This window comes from Cyprinodon tularosa, unplaced genomic scaffold (assembly GCF_016077235.1).
Source record: "Cyprinodon tularosa strain WSP-4 unplaced genomic scaffold, ASM1607723v1 ctg457, whole genome shotgun sequence".
NCBI lineage: Eukaryota > Metazoa > Chordata > Actinopteri > Cyprinodontiformes > Cyprinodontidae > Cyprinodon > Cyprinodon tularosa.
This window is the reverse complement of record NW_024039182.1, coordinates 5,815-13,005: the sequence shown is the minus strand read 5'-3', so window position 1 is coordinate 13,005 and position 7,191 is coordinate 5,815.

The window sequence follows — 7,191 nt, the reverse complement described above, 5'->3', positions numbered from 1 at the left end:
GCAACCTACATTTGAACATAGAATATACAGAGATTCAAAATCCAGATTATGGCTTATTCTTAACTATTTGTACTTTAATTAATATATTTTAATTGACTGTATCAAATGCTTTTGAAAGTCTGAAAATGCCACGGTTTTTTTGTTCACCAAACGTGTCTCATCAAATGTAGTGGTGAGGATTAGAGGGCGAAGGAGAAATTCACCCATGGCTGGAAAAACCCATTGCCACAGAACACGTACGCTGATGTAATTTTTTGATAACAACATTGAAGCATTTTCCAGAAAAAAACATGTCAGATTTAACAAAAATATTGCATCCTATCAAAGAATATTTCCTGAATTAAATGAGAACCCTTCCAGTTTTTTTAACATCAACTAGAAATGTTTACTTTCTTTGGCATTAAAATGTGTTTTACAGTGATGTTCAAACATTAAATAGACTGTATTAATCCTTCATGCTCTTTCAATTTCTGACAACCTGCTCTGCTTGCTGTGTGCAAACACCTCACACAAAAGATGCACATACTGTAGTTTGATCACTAGGCAACGGATTGCATTCAAGTTGAGACACAATTGTATTGAGATTAATCAACTAAGCTTAACATCTCACGAAGGACGGTGTGAAGAATCTTGACTTTAATGATTGATATGCTGTGAGGTTTAGTCTTAAAACAACAAAGGGCTAGTACAAGAAAAACAAAACAAAACAAACAGTAAAAAATATATGGCTTCTATTCACATATATATCTTGATAAAAGAAAAAAATTAATTTCTTCTGTCCAAGATTGAATCTCATTAATTACCTCTGCCAAGGACGCTTTGTTTTTAGCAGAGTTTGTGTGTGTGTTTTTCTGTCTGTGTACAGGATAACTTAAAGAGTTATGAAAAGATTTTAAAGGAGTTATTTTTACCAGAGGTGTGCATCATGCCGGGTAACAATTCATTTAAATTTGCTGGTGATTCAGATCATGTGTGACTTTTTGCTATAGTTGTAAGTCACCTATAGTTGGGCATTTTCAATTGGGGTAAAAAAAAAAAAAAAAGACAACTCACTTTGATCATGTCACCTCTTGATAACATGGATAACATTTTACTTCATTTTATTTGCTGTAAAAGTACAGAAACACATTCAGGGATGAGAAATGTTAAAGGTGTAATCACAGCGCTTTCCATTACACCTCCCATTAAAGAAAATGATCAATTCACAGCAGTAATTCAGCTTAAACAAAACTGAAAAAGTGACAGTAAATAAAAATGTACTAAATGTTAGTTTAGTTAAGATTTGGAATTTTTGTTTGAAAAAAATAATTCCAAAAAAGAAATTGTCCCACACAAATTAAAGTACCTTGCTCATGAACATTCTTAGTGAACAATTCCTAAACATTACGTCAACATAATCACCTTAAATGATCCATATCTCTAAAGCTCCCTAAATAAGTCTAATTTTAATGCCGTTTCCATTTTTCTCAGTTATTGTGTCTTATCTGAAATGATAATCGTTTTCCTAAGGCTATGTACCAATTTTTGAAAACATTCGACAATAGTGGTGCAATAACAAGTATATGTCGAAAGATTAGACCGATTTTTACAGAAACCAGAGTGTGCATTTAGTGCAGTGCACAAGGCCTAATCTGGCAATGTTCATAACTGCACATGTCAGATCGGGTGGGGGTTTGAGGAGGACCCAAATGCAGAGACTGAAGCTGAAGTGGTTTCTTGCAGGTTTAATAACAAAAAGCGTAACAGAAGCAGAAGTCAAACTAACAAAATCCACAAAGTCCAAAAATACCTAAGACCAGAAATGAGTGGTGTTATGAGATGAAGCAGAGGCTTTGAGGCGTGTGTCGAGGAGTGAAGGGGGCGTTTCCACGAGGCACATATCGAGGCTTGCTTCATTTGGGGGGAGGAGCCAAAATAGATGACGTCCGAACCCTCGCTACCCCGCCATATCATGTGACCGCTTCTGGAAATGGTTCAGCTCGCCCAGAACTTTGGCAGGCATTTAAAGAGCCTCTGTGTTCAGTCAGGATGTGAGAGTTTCTAGGAGAAATGCAGTCAGTTGGATAGAGTTTGAATCTATTTTAAGAATAGAATACTTGTAAAAACAACCAATCTAATTGGTTAAAAATATTTTGGTTAGATTAAACAATGTAATGATCATAATCTGAGAAAGCTTTTGGTTACAGTTGTAATATTGGTTTTAAGTAGTATTGCTTTTTCATTTGCTGTTACCATGCCAGTGGCATAAGCTGTAAGACATTGACTTCCATTCCAATGGTTGATAGATCAAATCCCATCACTTTTTAAAGTTACGATTAGACTTAACAAGCATTTTGGCTAATGTGACTAATTTGTATTGGTTTGCCCTTGTACAAGTTGCCAAAGTTGGTTGGTTCAACACATAACTTCCAACTCAAGTAAAACCAAATTAAAACTTAAATATTTTTTCTTTTCTAAGACATTACAAAAGACTTTATTATACACACCAATCCATAACAATTTCAAAGGAACTTAAAGGGGGAAAGAAAACAAGAAAAACAATCACAGATACACTATATTGCCAAAAGTATTTGCTCACCTGCCTTGACTCACATATGAGCTTAAGTGACATCCCGTTCCTAATCCATAGGGTTCAATATGACGTCGGTCCACCCTTTGCAGCTAGAACAGCTTCAACTCTTCTGGGAAGGCTGTCCACAAGGTTTAGGAGTGTGTTTATGGGAATTTTTGACCATTCTTCCAGAAGCGCATTTGTGAGGTCGCACACTGATGTTGGACGAGAAGGCCTGGCTCTCAGTCTCCGCTCTAATTCATCCCAAAGGTGTTCTATCGGGTTGAGGTCAGGACTCTGTGCAGGCCAGTCAAGTTCATCCACACCAGACTCTGTCATCCATGTCTTTATGGACCTTGCTTTGTGCACTGGTGCACAGTCATGTTGGAAGAGGAAGGGGCCAGCTCCAAACTGTTCCCACAAAGTTGGGAGCATGGAATTGTCCAAAATGTCTTGGTATGCTGAAGCATTCAGAGTTCCTTTCACTGGAACTAAGGGGCCAAGCCCAGCTCCTGAAAAACAACCCCACACCATAATCCCCCCTCCACCAAACTTTACACTTGGCACAATGCAGTCAGACAAGTACCGTTCTCCTGGCAACCGCCAAACCCAGACCCGTCCATCAGATTGCCAGATGGAGAAGCGCGATTCGTCACTCCAGAGAACGCGTCTCCACTGCTCTAGAGTCCAGTGGCGGCGTGCTTTACACCACCGCATCCGACGCTTTGCATTGCACTTGGTGATGTATGGCTTGGATGCAGCTGCTCGACCATGGAAACCCATTCCATGAAGCTCTCTGCGCACTGTTCTTGAGCTAATCTGAAGGCCACATGAAGTTTGGAGGTCTGTAGTGATTGACTCTGCAGAAAGTTGGCGACCTCTTCGCACTATGCGCGTCAGCATCCGCTGACCCCGCTCCGTCAGTTTACGTGGCCTACCACTTCGTGGCTGAGTTGCTGTCGTTCCCAAACACTTCCATTTTCTTATAATACAGCTGACAGTTGACTGTGGAATATTTAGGAGCGAGGAAATTTCACGACTGGATTTGTTGCACAGGTGGCATCCTATCACAGTTCCACGCTGGAATTCACTGAGCTCCTGAGAGCGACCCATTCTTTCACAAATGTTTGTAAAAACAGTCTGCATGCCTAGGTGCTTGAATTTATACAGCTGTGGCCATGGAAGTGATTGGAACACCTGATTCCAATAATTTGGATGGGTGAGCAAATACTTTTGGCAATATAGTGTACTAACTGTAGTTATGCACTCCACTAGTGGGTAGTGACATGTTCACATGAAGCTTCATGAACTGTGGAGATCATTGAAGCTATTAGCCAAAACGGTTAAATGCCTGCCATGCCATGGACTGGCGACCTGTCCAGAGTGTACCCCACCTCTCGCCCATAGACAGCTGGAGTTAGGCACCAGCACCCTTCGCGACCCCGGTTGGAATAAGCGTGATGGATGGATGGTTCAATGCCTCATAGATGTTCCTCTCACCATCACCACCAGAAATACTCACAACAAGGGGGCAAAGAAATGAAGACAAACCAGCAACAGTGACTGTGCAGGAGCTGCATATATGGGAGAGGAAAACAAAGATCAGGCTAATCAGCAGATTGGGAGCAGGTTCAAACAGAGGAGTCTAGAAGGGAGCTAGGGAAAATGAGACTGACATAAGAGAGGCAATAGAGGGCAAACATGAAATTAATAAAAACTCAAATACAATAAAAAATAACTAGAACAACACAAAATGGAGATAAAACCAACTAAAATTCAAAGATAAAACTTAGACAGAACCAAAACAATGACAGTACAAAGCAGCTGTTGCTTATTATTGACAATCTGTCATCCTGAACCTAATATTGTCAGGATGTAGACAATAAATTAAAGGTATAGAGGAAGATTTTCTTCTTCCAGGTGGATCATCAAAATAAGTGGTCCGTCCAACTATGAATCATTCTGGTGACATTTTTACATAAGGCCTTCCTATATAGTCGTCCCTATTTTCACTTACTCGTAGTCAGTCTGACATAGTGGAAAATTTGCAAATATTCTTTTGGAAAGTAAGCTTGCATCAGAGATGCAAACATCACATTTTAAACAGTGTACACAAGAGAAAATGGGCTTGTGCATACTCTTGCGTGCTTTTAATAGGTGTACCCTCTTTTTTTTCAAAGTGGAGAGGGCGGGGTTTTTTTCCAAAATCCTCCATTATACCTTTAACAGTAACATTTGATAGAGCATACTTTCGGCCTAACTGGAACTACTCCACCTTCATGTCAGAACCACTTCCTCAAATTATTGTAAGACAACACCTTGCCCATAAAACCTCACAGTCACATGTTTTTAAACAATACTATGTAACCTCTTCATAGTATTTTGCTAACTAATTCAAATTATCAAGATAGGCATGTTAACATTCATCTGAGTTATTTCTTTTTCTTGGTTTCAGTAAAAATGTTGGTAAATGCTTCAAGTTTACTATAAAGTGAATAATTAACTAATCAACCATTTTGCCTAATGTGGGTTAACTTTAGGTGCCCCTGATAACAAAAATCTAGTTAGCAATAAACTTATCCTAAAAAAAAATGCTGAACAACAGAAAATCATATCTACATTGATAACTACCTTAGGTAATTTATTTTTATATACATTTATCTGAATGAATGTGTCTTTATATTCATGGAGTGTAGAACTTGCTGCAGAGCTGACAGCTACCCTGCCATGTTATGGGAACTGAACATCAACTCCTTCACCAAGAAAGCCCAGAAGAGGAGGTACTTCCAGCGGCAGCTGAAAAACTTCAACCTGCCCAGGACAATGGTACACTTCTACTCCTCCATCCTCACCTCTTCCATCACCATCTGTTACGCTGGTGCCAGCGCCAAGGACAAGGGCAGAATGCAGTGTGTCATCCGGTCTGCAGAGAAGGTGATTGGCTGCAATCTTCCATCTCTCCAGAACCTGTATGCCTCCAGCAGTGGCGGCTGGTGAAAAATATTTTTGGTGGGGCTGATATAGCCTAGTGTATGTCTCCAACTAATCCAGAGTAAGAATTCAAATAAACAATTGTACAATAAATACAATTTAACAGTAATGATTTAATTTACTATATAATAACAGTAACAGTGATGATTTGGGTCACTGTGACGGGGTTCTTTGGCCTCCAAGAATCCAGGCTCAGTCGGGTTACCGGTGTTGGTGATTTATTGTGCTGAAAAACTCAAAACAGGGTGCAAAAGAAACTAAACATATACAAGATACTCTGGGCCTCAGCCTCCCTCCAGTTACCAGCAAAGAAACAAAGAAACAACAGAAAACAGAAATGGCCGCTTTTCTTCCCACAGCCCTCATTAAATAGTTTAAGCCCCTCACCTCAGGCTCTCTTATTTCTGATTTCTTCTCATAAATCAGTTTTGCTCATATATTACCTCCACAAACAATTGATATACAAAAACAAATAACACAAATAACTTAATTCCTTTACACAGATTCATTGACTTATTCAATTACAGCAAACTTTTAAACATAAAATAAAAAAATTATAATAATCTGACAAACATTTAGATTACAAATAATAATCTGACAAACAACACGAGTCACGTGTTGGTGACGTCACTTCCGCATTCCAACAACTCTGGCGTTTTAACCGCTTACTGATCACACACACAATAAATAAGGATCTCACCGAATTTGATGGAAGCTGCATCTCGTTCGTTACGTTCGCCATCGTCCCTCTAATTGTCTGCACCTGCGCATTGGGTGCAGAAGCCTGTTAAAGGGCAGTATTTTCAGTGCCCCAAGACCATAAAATTCTGAGACGCTGATTGGCCATTAAATTATTAAATTGAGCTAGCAATAGTACATGATTAGCAGATTCTCTGAACATGTGGGGCAGTCTGATCAGCGCCCCAAGACAGAGACGGTAGGAGTCTGTCTGTGGAAATCCACAAATGAATGACAGTAGGTTGGGAAATGTAGTTTATATAATTTGTTTTGCTTAGGTACAAACTCTAGAGAGTAAAACTGACATTTATGAGTTAATTTGTAAAAATATATTTTAAGTTTCTCTCTTCTTATCAGGGAGGGCGGTGCCCCAGCGCCCCCTATGGGCCGGCCGCAACTGGCCTCCAGGACTCTGAGGCGTGCAGGGAAGATTGTGGCTGATCCCTCGCACCCCAGCCACAAACTATTTCAAACACTTCCCTCTGGAAGGAGGCGGTTGTCCATCATGACAAAAAAACTCCCGCCAAAAGAACAGTTTCTTCCCATCTGCTACCAGCCTTTTCAACAAGGCCCAGAGAAGCCCATGACATTGTAAATGCCTTTCTCCCTCCCTCGTTCAGGACCTTTAAACTATACCAACGTAGCATCTCCAACTCACACCCTACCTTGTATATAGTATATTGCATGTTTTATATTGCATATAGCTATGGATTCTGTATTCTGTATATATTTCTAATTTGTCTGTACCATCAACACCAAGTCAAATTCTTTGTAAGTGCAAACCTACTTGGCAATGAACCTGATTCTGATGATAGTTTTTATTATTTTTTTTTGCTTTTAAAAACTAAACCTTTTAAAGGTTAGAGGAGACGGTTATAAATACATAAATAGAGATTTGTCATTTCTTTTTA